This window comes from Triticum aestivum, chromosome 6A (assembly GCF_018294505.1).
Source record: "Triticum aestivum cultivar Chinese Spring chromosome 6A, IWGSC CS RefSeq v2.1, whole genome shotgun sequence".
NCBI lineage: Eukaryota > Viridiplantae > Streptophyta > Magnoliopsida > Poales > Poaceae > Triticum > Triticum aestivum.
The window spans coordinates 577,020,143-577,035,280 of record NC_057809.1 but is presented as its reverse complement, the minus strand read 5'-3'; positions in this window follow the sequence as shown (position 1 = coordinate 577,035,280).

The window sequence follows — 15,138 nt, the reverse complement described above, 5'->3', positions numbered from 1 at the left end:
TCGTTGACAATGATATGGTATTGGTTAGGCTGCTGTAAGCACGGGGAGCTCGACCAGCAAGCTCCGCCCAAGAACTAGCTAGTGCCATAGCAGAAATATGTTATGTTGTAGTTAACCATGGTGGAAGGAGGAATTGCGTTGATATTCCTTGGCACAAGCTCTTTTATTTGCCGAAAGTGCAACAGTTATGTGCAGCCAACAATGAGATCACAGGGTGATGTTTACACTCATAAAGAGGGTGCAGAACCCCGATCCCTCCCACTCCCAAAACCCAATGACCATTGTTTGGAGCATATAATATCCACTAACCGCACAAACTGCAGGTCTATCTACATCATTTGTTCCACTCAATGATTGACATACATACATGTTTATGCTCCACAATTAGACCTCTTCCAATGCAAAGGTGCTTAGATGAGGTGCTAAGTGCATTAAATACCTTAGCAACTCAACTCCTCAATGCATAGGTGCTTAACTTGTTGTTGCTAAGCACACTTTATTTAATGAGTTAGCACCTAAAGTCTTTCATGCATTGGCCAAATTGCTTCATTTAAGTGGTTTGCCTAGGTTCTCGCGCTTGGCATTGGTTCTTCTTGGGGTCACCAAAGTACTCTCTCCCCTTCTTAAATGTTGTGCCATGTCATTTTTTTGCTTATGTGGCATGCTTAGCACTCGTCCATGGTGGAGCACTGGGAAGAGCCTTATATAGCCTCGCCTATGCTTCACTTCCTTCTCGCGGCTATTGAGGTATGCTCAGTAGCCTTTCAATTTTTAGTCAGTACAATATTGAATACTAGATCTTTTTCTTGTCTAGTATTTGTACCACCAATAGATAGTTATTCCATCAGTCTCACCAAACGAGTCGGTACTACTCCCTCCTTTCCGGTTTATTGGGACCCAGGGGCGGAACTAGGGTAAAAATGTCCTGGTGTCCCATGTACACTATATGTATTAATTTCAAGTAATAATATGTATAACGTTAACTACTTTGGACAAAGTTTCTTGCTTTTCTTGGAATGTGGATTTTAAGGCATGTGAGGAGTAGGTGAACGATACATTTATGCAAGAGATTGCAATCAACCATGAATATATTCAGGTGCGACAACGAAAATTCTTACCAAATAAAATGTCTCACTTGAAATATCATTGACAATTGAACAATAAATTGCCAAAGGCTTCAAGCTATGAATAAAATACCCTCAGGACTGAAAAATACTACATTACATCTGGGTTCCCTATAAAAATAAATCACTTAATTAGTAGCTATCAAAGTAATATGTTTATAATGATGCATAAAATTAAAGAACCATACATCTTAAGTGGGGTTTTGCGTTCTTTTATGGCCTCAAAGCAGTCAATTGCTAAATCACTGGTAATTTTCAGAAATTTTGTTCATGCCACAGGCCAACATTCTCATCATGTATTGAGGTGTTCCTTTTTGAAACATTTCCATTTACTCCTCCATTTTGGCAATTATTTTTTTGTGATATACTTCCAATCTATTCATTCTCAATCATGGTAGTACACGGCATGAGAGACCATGGCCTGCATATTGGAGCGAACGAGACCAGCGAGCTGGGCTATGTAAGCCGAAGATGTAGTATAGGTCCCTCCATTAGTGAGCTTCCACATAATAGAATCATTGACTCCCGGTTGGATGGTGACATTGGCTATCATTCCCCACAGCATGGTGAATTGTTGAATGTGTTCAAGCGTCATCCCATGTTGGGTGTCAATGTGAGTGGCCAAAACATTATCCCCAATCACCTTGCTCATTATGGCCCCTTTTTTCCTTGAAATCTCAAAGATTTTTGGTGCAATATCTGTGGGCCTCAACCCCTCTAACCAAGATGACTCCTAGAATTTTGCAATTGTCCCATCACCAATAGTAACCTTAGTAGCTGCTGCGAAGAGGTCCATGTCGTCCTTGTTGCACGGCGTCTCCATGCCGCACCAAGCTCTTGGAGTGGCATCCCATCCAAGCCAAAGCCATCGCAAACGGAGCGCAGTAGCAAACTTCGCAAGGTTAAGAATACATAGTCCCCCAAACTCCTTGGGTTTGCACACTTGCTCCCAATTGATTTTGCATTTACCACCGGACACCTTGTCAGAGCCAGCCCAAAGATAGGCTCGCCTCAAGCGATCAATCCTCATAAGCACCTCCATCGGAAGGTCAAGCGATGTAAGTTGATAGATTGCCACCGCCGTGAGGATTGCCTTGACTAGGGTCATGCGGCCACATTTCTCCCTCTCCATGGTGCAAGCTTCCTGGCGGCTTTATCTTCTAAATGTTGCAGGTGGACCCTCCTTAACCTTTTGATCGCGAGTGGCAGACCTAGGTATCGGATGGGGAAGGATGAACGACAAGCTGGGAAGGACTTCATGATGTCATCAAGGTCAATGCTCTCACATCGGATAGGCGCAACAAGGCTCTTAGCGCAGTTTGTGACCAAGCCAGTAGACTCACCAAAGCAGGCAAGTGTAGTGGTGAGTGTTGGTGTCAAAATCGGCGGATCTCGGGTAGGGGGTCCCGAACTGTGCGTCTAGGCCGGATGGTAACAGGAGGCAAGGGACACAAAGTTTTACCCAGGTTCGGGCCCTCTTGATGGAGGTAAAACCCTACGTCCTGCTCAATTGATATTGATGATATGGGTGTTACAAGAGTAGATCTACCACGAGATCAGAGAGGCTAAACCCTAGAAGCTAGCCTATGGTATGATTGTATGTTGTGATTGTTGTCCTACGGACTAAAAACCCTCCGGTTTATATAGACACCGGAGAGGGTTAGGGTTACACAAGGTCGGTTACAAAGGAGGAGATATCCATATACGTATTGCCTAGCTTGTCTTCCACGCCAAGTAGAGTCCCATCCGGACACGAGACGAAGTCTTCAATCTTGTATCTTCATAGTCTAACAGTCCGGCCAATGGAGATAGTCCGGCTGTCTGGAGACCCCCTAATCCAAGACTCCCATAGTAGCCCCTGAACCAGGCTTCAATGACGATGAGTCTGGCACGCGGTTGTCTTCGGCATTGCAAGGCGGGTTCCTTCTTCGAATACATCACAGAAGAATTTGAATACGAGGATAGTGTCCGACCCTCCAAAATAAGTTCCACATTCCACCATAGAGAGAATAATGCTTTTGCAGATCTAATCCGCTAGCTTGCTTTGGCAACATGATGTTACGTCATGGCCCGGTAATTATTTGAACCATTTCTTTTAACCAGCCACGCACATAACGCGAGGTAGTTTTTCGACACGTCTTGTCAAAGCAGAGATCGTGTCCCCCTATTACGGGATTCTCATCAATACGGGCATGGGTAACCCAACCGCGCCATCAATTACGGCGCTTGGGGGATAAGCAAGTTTTACTAGGCAAGTGGGGACATTTAATTTCGTCCGCCCATATAAAGGGATAAGGATTCACCTTTCTATCCACGCCTTCTTCCTCCTCTGCTCATCCGATCCCGCATACTCGAGCTCTAGCGCCCAAGCTCTCACTTCCACGTCAACCTTCTCCAACCATGTCCGGAGCGGGAGGCAAGTGGATGGTCTCCTCCGTCACGGAGGGAGACGTCAAGAAACTGAGGAGAGCCGGATACCTGCACGATGACATCGCGCATCGGCTCCCAGATGAGGGACAACTCATCCCCACCCGCGAGCCCCATGAGAGGGTGGTATTCCTCACTCATTTCCTCCATGGACTGGGATTTCCTCTCCATCCCTTCATCCGGGGGCTCATGTTTTATTACGGCCTGGATTTCCATGATCTGGCCCCGAACTTCATCCTCAACTTCTTGGCGTTTATCGTCGTGTGCGAGGCCTTCCTTCGCATCAAGCCCCACTTCGGCTTATGGCTGAAGACCTTTAATGTCAAGCCGAAGGTAGTGAGCGGCCGCCAGGAGGAGTGCGGAGGCGCCATGGTGGGCAAGATGCCCAACATCACATGGCTCGAGGGAAACTTCGTGGACACCATAAAGGGGTGGCAATCGGGGTGGTTCTATATCACCGAGCCGCGCGACCCCGCATGGGTAGCGGCCCCCGAGTTCCGATCTGGCATCCCCATGTGGCTCACCTCCTGGAAAGAGAAGGGCCTGTCCTGGGGTAATTCAAAAGAGCTGACCGGACTCCAGTCATGTATTCAGAACATGGTGGATAAGAAGCTCAAGCTTGTCAACATAGTCCAGGTTATGCTCGTTCGCCGGATACTCCCGTGCCAACAACGGGAGTTTACCTTGTCGGAGTTCAATCCGGCGCAGCACCGAACTCTGAACAGGCTCTTCGACACGACTCATGAAGATGCCTGGAGGGTGCTGTTCAAGGGCGCCGTGGTCCCTCCCCCCATTACTGAGGATCGCGGATTCAGCGCGAAGCGCCACGCCAGTGCGGTAAGTTGTTTTACCTCTTACAGGATATTTGTTATATATATATTGGTTCTATGCAGGATCTAAACTCCCATAATTTTGACACGACTGGCAGAAAATGGCCGGACAGATCGACTGTCCGGCTCCCTTGCCCGAAGGCCCCGCAGACGCTCTTCTGACGAAGATGCTGACTCCGGCCCCTTATAAGGTGCCGGAGAAGACCAAGAAGGCCAAGGGAGCTCGAAAGAGTTCCCGACGCTAGGCGTCGTCAGACTCACCGTCCGATGACTCTGCGGTGCACTCTTCCCCCGAAGACGAGGAAGAGGAAGAGGAGGCTCCCGCACCGACTGGGGGAGACAAGAAAAGGAAGGCCGCCCCAACTGGGGAGGACGAAGGGTCCAAGCAGGGAAGGACGCTCCTTCCGGACAGCTCCACCGCCGCCGACGAAAGTGAAGACGAGTGGTTGCCTAGGGGCAAGCCCCAAGGGAGATCGTAAGTATTCGGATACCAAAGATTCCTTTGTCGCATTGCTTTCCCTAACGCCGAACTCAATTGTGCAGGCCGTCCCGAGCCAATATCGAGGTATCCTCGGACGGCTCCCTGGGCGCGTCGGACATGGATAGCGATCCAGTCCCGACGGCCACCTCCCCTCATCCGGCCGACGACACCGAGGTGCTGTCTCAAGAGGCACTGGATCGGGGGGGAAAGTCCCGGAGGCGCCTCAAGGCGACCTTCCGGACTCCAGGAGCCGAGGGGACGGGGTCCCGGAAGCTCCGAGTTCGGCGCTCAGCCGAACACCGCGCCAGACCCTCCAACGGATCCGAGCTCGGGCAGGCGGTCCCCTTCTAAGGAGGGTGAGACACCAGTGCCGGTGACCTCTGTCCACCCAGAGGCGCCGAACACTATGTTGGAAGCACTTCGCAGCGCTTCCATCGAGGAGGAGCACCGCACTATCATGAATGCGGTGATCCAGCAGGTTCAGTCCGTGAAGAGCGGATTGACTGAAGCCTGTACTAGCCTTCTAACAGGCTTCGAGGTAAGTATTTTAAAATGTAGTAGAAGTGTTACCGCATAGACAGTAGCCCCTGATGCTGTGTTCGGTGTTCACAAAGAAAAGCCGAACAGAGGATCAAATAATATCGTAGGAGTCTAATATAAGTATGTCAATATGCATATGCAGGCTTCACTGCTGGCGTCCGCCGCACTAACTGCGGAGGTCGCCGTGCTGAAGGAGGCCCTCGAGGGGTCCCAGAAAGAGCTCGGCCTTGCTAAGAGGCAGCTCGACGAGAACAAGGGTAAGTAATACCCCGTATGTAGATGAGAAAAAAGGACGCGGTTGCTAAATGACAGGATCATTGTATGTTTGCCAGGGGCCACGACCGAGGTGGTGACCCTGAAGCAAGCGTTGTCCCAGGCCGAAGAAAAGGCGGCCCAGGAGCGCACCGAGCGAGAGAGGCACGAGGCTCGAGTGGGCGAGGTGCAGCAAGAGCTCCAAGCTCTCATGACGAAGCACGAGGCATTGGAGCTTGACTTGAAGATGAGAGAGTCTGAGCTTGCCGCGGCCCGTGAGAGCGCGAAGAGTGCCAAGGCCGAGGCCCAGAAGGCCCTTCAGGAGATCGATGCGATGAAGAATATAGCGGCGGGTAAGGCTTTCTATATGCAAAGCAAGCATGCAAGGGTGAATTACCGATTACTTACCCGAATCCGGAGCTCTTCAGGAGCATTCGCAGATTTGCCCCGCAGTGTGTCCGATGCCGCACTATTCTACCAGGCCGAGGACGGAAGCTCGACAGAGAAGCTATTCTGGTCTCAGTATGCTGAGGCCGAACATCTGGTGCCAATGAGCGACCAGCTGAAGCAGATGGCCGAGCTACACAAGGCGGCCAATCAGGCCATGAAGGGCTTCATAGTCCGGTTTTGGCCTGTCGACGCCCTTCCGAACAGCTTCTTCGGCCTGGTGAGGCGGCTTGTGGATGCCTGCCCACGGCTGGAGGTCGTCAAGCGATCCGTCTGCATTGAAGGTGCACACCGGGCCTTCGCCCGTGTGAAAACGCAGTGGGTCAAGCTAGACGCCGTGAAGCTTATCAAGGAGGGGCCGCCGGAGGGCAAGGAGCACCGCCACCCCGAGATGTACTACGAGGGTGTTCTGTCGGGCGCCCGTCTTATCGCGGATGAGTGTTCACAAAATGTAATATTTGAATGAGACTTGCTCATTTTTTATCCTGTGTAATGAAAACTTGTTTCATATGCGGTATGCAACGCTTGTGTGAATTTAAAATATTACCTTCTGTTTGGCTATTTATCCAATCTGAGAGATGGCTAGTCCTCGGCTTTTGCCCCCATGCCACGAGTGTCGGGGTGTTCGGGATAAACCTGAGCACTCCTGTTCCCATGTTTGGGTCCTTCGAGGGAGGTTCTCAGCACAACCAATAAGGCAACCGGACTAATAATGCTTTATCACTCTCACTTAGCCATAGAATTCTATAATTTTAAATTTCGGTGAAGCCCCTGGTATTCGGAAGGCCGAATTCGGGGCGCGATACACGCCTGGAAGCCGGATGGAGCCGGCCCTCGCCCTAAGCGGCATAAGTCTTTAGGGACTCGAAAAACCTCGCCGAACAGCGACCAGTCTCTCGCCTTATCATGACAGTCAGTTTTAGCTTTCTCTACTGAGGTGCTCGGCCCGGCAGAACCGGGGCACAATCGCAGTAGTTCTCCTAGCGCTACCTTAGCCGATAGAGCGGAACGTAAGGTACCAAAACATAGGAGCCGGGCAAACCCAACATTTGACCAAAGACATGATTCGGAGCTGATGCATATAATGCTATAAGTTCGGGCTGCCGCACTTGTGAAAGTGTTCGGACTTTTCACACCGTATTGTGGGTACGTAAGCCCCTGGTGCATTGGTTGTACCAGAGTGTGCGGTTGCTAGGCGTCATTAATGAACACATAGATATGTATACATATAACAAAAATGCGATAATAATTGTAATGTGATGCATTGTATATTAAAAAATTGTATTAAAGCAGAGTGATACAGATAGTGTAATTAGCAAAAGAGTAGGACTATGTCCCTTCCAAGGGCGAGCTGAGGAATTATGTGAAATCTGTAATCCACCTAGGAATTCCGTAGTCGTCGGCCTCCTTGGTTGCTGTATCATGTGTTCGGCAATAGAGCTGCCGGATAGAGTTTCCAGAGATTGAAGTCCTAAAAGAAAAAGAAAAATAACCAAATGGGGAGCCCCTGGTGCGGTTTAGGCCGCGTTTTGGGACGTGCCGTAGTTGTGCCTCCCCCTCCCCATCTGTGCCCATGGTATTTTTAATGCGTAATGATGTACGCGCGGCACGAACAACGTCGTTGGGCTGGGATTGGGGTGACCGTCGTATTGCTACGCGAGCTCAGATCGCGCCAGGCGGTCTATTTGCCGATTGCCCCGAGCGCGCTTGAAGGTGTCCGGGCTTTGAAACGCCGAACTGGTAGATTGCCTTCCTGAAAGTTGTCGAGGAATGCGGCTTCCAGATCTTCCCAACAGCTAATGGAGTCTGCTGGCAAGCTATTAAGCCAATGTCGTGCTGGTCCTTTGAGTTTTAGTGGGAGGTACTTGATGGCATGTAAGTCATCACCGCGGGCCATGTGGATGTGGAGGAGGAAGTCCTCAATCCATACCGCGAGATCTGTTATGCTGTCGTATGATTCAATGTTTACAGGTTTGAAACCTTCTGGGAATTGATGTTCCATTACTTCGTCTGTGAAGCATAAGGGGTGTGCGGCACCTCTGTATTGGGCTATATCGCGACCCAGCTCGTATGGGTCCTGCCCGCTGTGTTCGGCCCGGCCAGATTTGCTTTTACTGTATCCGGTGTGACGTTTACCGTCTCGTAGAGTGGTGCGCCCTCGTGATCCGTAGATCGATCTTGAGTGCTTTGCTTTGTCCTCCAATATGTCTCGCAGGTCTGGCGTATCTCCCCATGCCTTTTTATTTGGATGGCGTTGGGGTGGAGGCTGAGCTTTCGGTAGGAATGTCTCTCTATCGCGGCCACGAGGTGGTCGGTCAGCCGTATCATATGCTTCTTCCTCCAGTCGGGGTAGTAACCTGCGCCTTGGGTAACTCTTGGACGGTCGCTCGAGTTTATATTCCTCGACTGCGAGGACTTCAGTCCATTTGTTAGCTAGCAGATCTTGATCAGCTTGAAGTTGCTGTTGCTTTTTCTTCAGGCTATTTGCCGTGGCCATAAGCCTGCGCTTGAAGCGCTCTTGTTCGACGGGATCCTCTGGTACGGCGAATTCATCTTCGGCAAGGCTTACCTCGTCTTTGGAGGGGGCATGTAATTGTCATCCTCCTCCTCTCCACCAGCCGCTCTCTCAGGAGAGCTGGCACCTTCATCCTCCTGATCTAACTCTTGTTGGAGGGGGTTTTCGTTGTCTTCGGCGCTATCCGGAGTGTTATTATCTCCTGTGCCGGTATCACCACTTTTGCTTTGGCGGGACTTAGAGCGGCGCCGGTGACGTCGGCGCTTGGGTTGCTTCTTGGAGGGGTCATCCTCCGCTATCTCGTTGTCGTTGCCTTCATTGGGTGTATCCACCATGTATATGTCATACGACGAGGTGGCTTTCCAGTGCCCTATAGGTGCTGGTTCATGTTCGTTTCCTACATCGTCGTCCATACCGTCAATGTCTTCAGAGTCGAAGTCGAGCGTGTCGGTTAAATCATCGACAGTGGCTACAAAGTGGGTGGCGGGTGGGCGTCGAATTTCTTCGTCGTCGCATCCCAGTCCTATTGGCCATAATTCGGCCAGGGCTCTCCTGACAAAGAGAGAGAGACCTTAGTGAATTCAGAATATCGCCGAAGGGCGAGTGCTGAAAGATATCCGCGGTGATGAATTCCATGATCGGCACCCACTCGGATTCGATTGGCAGGGGCGCGGATGGTTCGGGGTCCGGAAGAGAGTCCGGCACCTTGGAGTCACGGGCTGCGCAGAGGATTATGCTGGTGTTTGGCTCGATCGCCGTCGAGACTGCAGCCCCTGAGGCGGTGTCTAGCCACCCGTCCTCGATTGGCGCAGTTGACTCCGAGCTAAGGGTCGGAGCTAGTGTGGGCGCGGCCTCTGGAGTACCGTCCGGTGGCAGAGCTAGGTCATGCCCATCGAGACAGTGCGGCGCGCTCGGCTATGGCTCGAATCCGTCAAAGATCAAGTTTCCGTGGATGTCGGCCGTGTAGTTCAAACTTCCAAATCTGACCTGATGGCCAGGGGCGTAGCTTTCAATCTGCTCCAGATGGCCAAGCGAATTAGCCCGCAGTGCAAAGCCGCCAAATACGAAGATCTGTCCGGGGAGAAAAGTCTCACCCTGGGCCGCATCGCTACCGATGATAGTAGGAGCCATCAAGCCTAACGGCGACGACACAGGGGAACTCTCAATGAAAGCACCAATGTCGGTGTCAAAACCGGCGGATCTCGGGTAGGGGGTCCCAAACTGTGCGTCTAGGCCGGATGGTAACAGGAGGCAAGGGACACAAAGTTTTACCCAGATTCGGGCCCTCTTGATGGAGGTAAAACCCTACGTCCTGCTCAATTGATATTGATGATATGGGTTTTACAAGAGTAGATCTACCACGAGATCAGAGAGGCTAAACCCTAGAAGCTAGCCTATGGTATGATTGTATGTTGTGATTGTTGTCCTACGGACTAAAAACCCTCCGGTTTATATAGACACCGGAGAGGGTTAGGGTTACACAAGGTCGGTTACAAAGGAGGAGATATCCATATACGTATTGCCTAGCTTGTCTTCCACGCCAAGTAGAGTCCCATCCGAACACGAGACGAAGTCTTCAATCTTGTATCTTCATAGTCTAACAGTCCGTCCAATGGAGATAGTCCGGCTCTCCGGAGACCCCCTAATCCAGGACTCCCACAGTGAGGAATTGAACATCCTCCTTTATAGGGGCATAGAAAACCATTGCATCATCGGTGTAGAGTGAAGCTCGAATGCCCGTGTGTCGACCACCAAGAGGGTGAAGCTTCCCTTGATCAGCGGTCTTGCTTAGAATATGGTGCAGCGGGTCGATGGCGAGCACGAAAAGCAAAGGGGACAACGGGTCACCCTGACGGAGGCCACAACCATGCTTTATCGGGTCTCCGGTAATCCCGTTAAGCATGACCTAAGAAGATGCCGAGGAGAGGAGGGTCGAGATCCATCCTCGGAAGCGGGCAGGGAGGCCATGATGATTGAGCATGTCCATCAAATAATCCCACCTAACAGAATCAAACGCCTTCTTGATGTCGAGCTTGAAGAGGAGCATTGGCCTTTTGATGTGGTGGAATCTTCTAGCCATATTTCGCACATACATGAAGTTGTCGTGAATGCTTCTTCTCTTGATGAATGCACTTTGCGCAATAGACACAATATTGTTCATGTGTGGAGCCAATCGAGTGGCAAGGATTTTGGCAATAAGTTTGGCCACGGCATGGATGAGACCAATGGGTCTGAAATCTGTGATGTCCTCAGCGCCAAATACATATGTAATACTACACAATAGAAATACGAGGCCCAACACGCATCCCATGGCATTTGTTAAGCTGGGAATTTAAGAGCATGTGAGCTCAGGTTCCAAATTACATTTTGCTACTACACTTGGTACTCGTAAAAATATTCCTCTACAGAATATGCTTATGGACATGCGATAGTTTTTGAGGGACGTGTGATATTTTTTTGCCAACTTTGTCCCTTGACCAAGTTATACAACTCCTATTGACTCCTAGTATTGATTAGATCTAAACCTATAGATCAAACCTGATGGATGACTCATATTTACCGATCCATACCGCAGAAGACCTTCTGTTATAATGTAAGTAAATTGTAACAATGATGGGAGTTATGATTGGCATCACCAATTATTCTTGGTAAATGTATTTATAGGACACTAATATATAATCAATTATCCGAAAGAAAAAATTAGGGGATTAAAATCCATATTGTTCTTCCTCATTTTTGCAATATACTAACGATTAAGAAAAACTTAGATGTGTCCATATTATCTTCCACACAGTTTACAAAAGCCACTATCTAACGAGGATATTTCTTTATCGCATCCCACCACCGTCCCCCACTACTACCTGCTGGCAGTGGTGGTTGCTTCTACCGCTAGGGAAGATAGGCGCCGAAGCCCGAAAGTGCTGGGAGAAAAGCTCGTCCAGCCTCACAATAGAAAATGACCGCAGGAGGAATCGCTTGGCTGCGGGAGCTGCTGCCAAGTGGAGGCGGCATGGGGACGACATGCATATCTGTGGCTTGGCAAACGGCTTTTGTAGCTCAGCCGATCCTCATCATCTCTCTACAAGTATCTTCTTGCAAGCATAAAACACACGGTATATCGTCTGACCATGACATGGCATCGGGCAAGCAATTGTAAGTATGGGGAGTCACAACGTCAATTGCCGACCAAGAACTACCTACTCTCGCGATAGAGTGTGTTGTAGTCAACCATGGTGCAAGGAGGAATTGCGGCGATATTCCTAGACACATGCTCTTTTGTTAGCCAAAAGTGCATCAAGTACGTGCACTGAACTACTAAACACCCGGGTGATCTTTGCACTCACAAAGAGGATGCAGAATCTCGATCCCTCTCACTCCTAAAAATCAATATGACAATTGTTTGGAGCATAATATCATATCCACTGACTGCACAAACTACAGGTCTATCTACATTATATGTTCCACTCAGTGGTTGATCCCCATACATGTCTCTGCTTCACAACTATATAGCCCCTCCTATGCTTCACTTCCTTCTCATGGTTACCAAGGTATGCTCATGAGCCTTTCAATTTTTGGGCAGTACAATATTAAACACTAATGAAAGCTTTTCCTATTTAGTATTTGTGCCGTCAGTACATTAGTTCATTCATCTCACCAAATGAGTTTGTACTGTTATCAGGAATCTTGTTATTAATTTCTAAGATATTTTCTACAATTTAAGACTATGGTACAACCCCTCTTTCAGTGTTGTCCTTGTGAGTTTTGAGAGGTTTTGTTCATTTATATGTCTATATGGTAAAATGCACAACTCCGTACACCGTTTACACATGTGTGCCCACAACACACAATAAAAAAATAAGAGACACCATGCTCTCCCTAGATGTAGGAACATCCTATCCAATCTAACACATGATGTGTCAATCCTAGAATTCAAACCTTATGAGAGAAGGGAAAACCATGCTCCCAACACTAGGCCTCATACTCCTTTTTCTAAGACAAAGGGAATACTTTCCATTTTGGTTAATTAAGAAGAAGATAATTGCCTAATTAATTAGAGGAAAATTGGAAGAAAACGTGCACAACCCATCGATTGGGTGCACAAGTATTCTGTACCACCAATAGATAGTTACTCCATTCGTCTCACCAAACGAGTTGGTACTAGTCACTCATTTTCAGTTTATTGGGCTCTAGGGGCGGATCCAGGACGAACATTCTCATCATGTATTGGGGTACTCCCTTTTCGAAACATTTCCATTTCCTATTGTATTCTGAATTTTTTTAATTCAATATTGTGTTAGATAATTTATATTTGCACCAAGAAGATCAGAACAATAAAAGCATATATATTTGACACCTCAATTGCATGGTTATAGAATTAATCTTACTTGACATTATATCTCTACCAGCCCAAGTATGACATAAAAAAAATATTTATGGGTGCCCAGCTGAATATGTGCTATACATGTACGTGCAAAACAATTTTCCCCCCCTGTTGTGTACACCTCAATTGCATGGTTATAAGAGACACCATGCTCTCCCTAGATGTAGGAACATCCTATCCAATCTAACATATGATGTGTCAATCCTAGAATTCAAACCTTGTGAGAGAAGGGAAAACCATGCTCCCAACACTAGGCCTCATACTCCTTTTTCTAAGACAAAGGGAATACTTTCCATTTTGGTTAATTAAGAAGAAGATAATTGCCTAATTAATTAGAGGAAAATTGGAAGAAAACGTGCACAACCCATCGATTGGGTGCACAAGTATTCTGTACCACCAATAGATAGTTACTCCATTCGTCTCACCAAACGAGTTGGTACTAGTCACTCATTTTCAGTTTATTGGGCTCTAGGGGCGGATCCAGGACGAACATTCTCATCATGTATTGGGGTACTCCCTTTTCGAAACATTTCCATTTCCTATTGTATTCTGAATTTTTTTAATTCAATATTGTGTTAGATAATTTATATTTGCACCAAGAAGATCAGAACAATAAAAGCATATATATTTGACACCTCAATTGCATGGTTATAGAATTAATCTTACTTGACATTATATCTCTACCAGCCCAAGTATGACATAAAAAATATATTTATGGGTGCCCAGCTGAATATGTGCTATACATGTACGTGCAAAACAATTTTTCCCCCCTGTTGTGTATAACAGGTCGTGATATGTGTGGCATTTCCTATTTAGCACGGTAGGCGCCCGTTACAATACATCTCTACAAATACGCAAGTGGGAATCAAACTGGGATTCGATCCGGCGACCTCCGAGTATCCTCTGTGACGCGATAACAATCCGGCCACCACACCTTGACGTGATTAGGTAGATGTTTCTCCTATTTTCTTCTCCCGCCTCTTTTTTTTCCTTTCATTTCTTTTTTCTTTTTCCTCTGTCTTTTTGTAATTCGTGAAGTTTCCTTCAAACAGATGAACTTATTTCCTTTTCAAAATACATGCTTTTTTTTTCAATTTGATGAACTCTTATTTGGATTTGATTAATTTTTTTTTCATTTTTTGATGAACTTTTTCCAAATTTGATGAACTTTTTTTTTCAAATTCTATGAACTTTTATTCAAATTTGATGAACTTTTTTTTAAATTCGATGAACTACTTTTAAAATTCGATGAACTAGTTTTCAAATCCGATGAAGTTTTCCAAATTCGATGAACTTTTATTTGAAAATCGATGTACTTTTTTCAAATTTGTGAACTATTTTCAGATTCGGTGAACTATTTTTTTCAAATTCGATGAACTTTTTTCAAAATTGTGAACTATTTTCAGAATTGGTGAACTATTTTTTCAAAATTGTGAACTATTTTCGAAATCGATTAACCTTTTTCAAATTTTTATTCTTTTCAAAATTTGACGATTTTTTTTCGAATTCCAAGAATGTTTGTTAAAATTGAACTTTTGTTACAAATATATGGTTTTATTTTTCATTTTTACGTTTTTCCTTTTTGAAATGATTTATATGGTACAAAATTTATGTTAATGTTGTTTTTTAGGGGTATTGATGTTAATGTTGTACTAGGAGAAGTATTAAATAGTTTGGTTTCTGATTGTAGACAGCTACGCTGTCCTGGTGCAGGGGTTTGTTGCGCCGTTTCTTTCGGCCGTGTATATATGACAGCCCGTTGCAAATCCATCACTTCGTCAATGCTTCTATGAGGTACATCCAGATTGTATCAACTCCAAAGCAATCGCCAGTTAAGAGTTTGCTGAGCAGGCCATCATAGTGGCTACCACCGCCACCTGAACATGCGGAGCTGAATGTGGATGTAGCGGTTTCGAATGAGAATATTGGTGCAGCGGCGGCGGTGTGCAGGGACATCAACGGAGTCTTTTTGTGTGCGTCGACAATCACTTTTAAATATATTCATAACCCTGTTACACTTGAAGCTTTGGCGGTACGTGAGGCGCTAGCAATTGCAGAGGATTTATATTTACAAAAAATTCAAGTGGCGTCTGATTGCAAGATGGTTGTGATGATATCAAGCGGGATCATCGGCGGAGCAT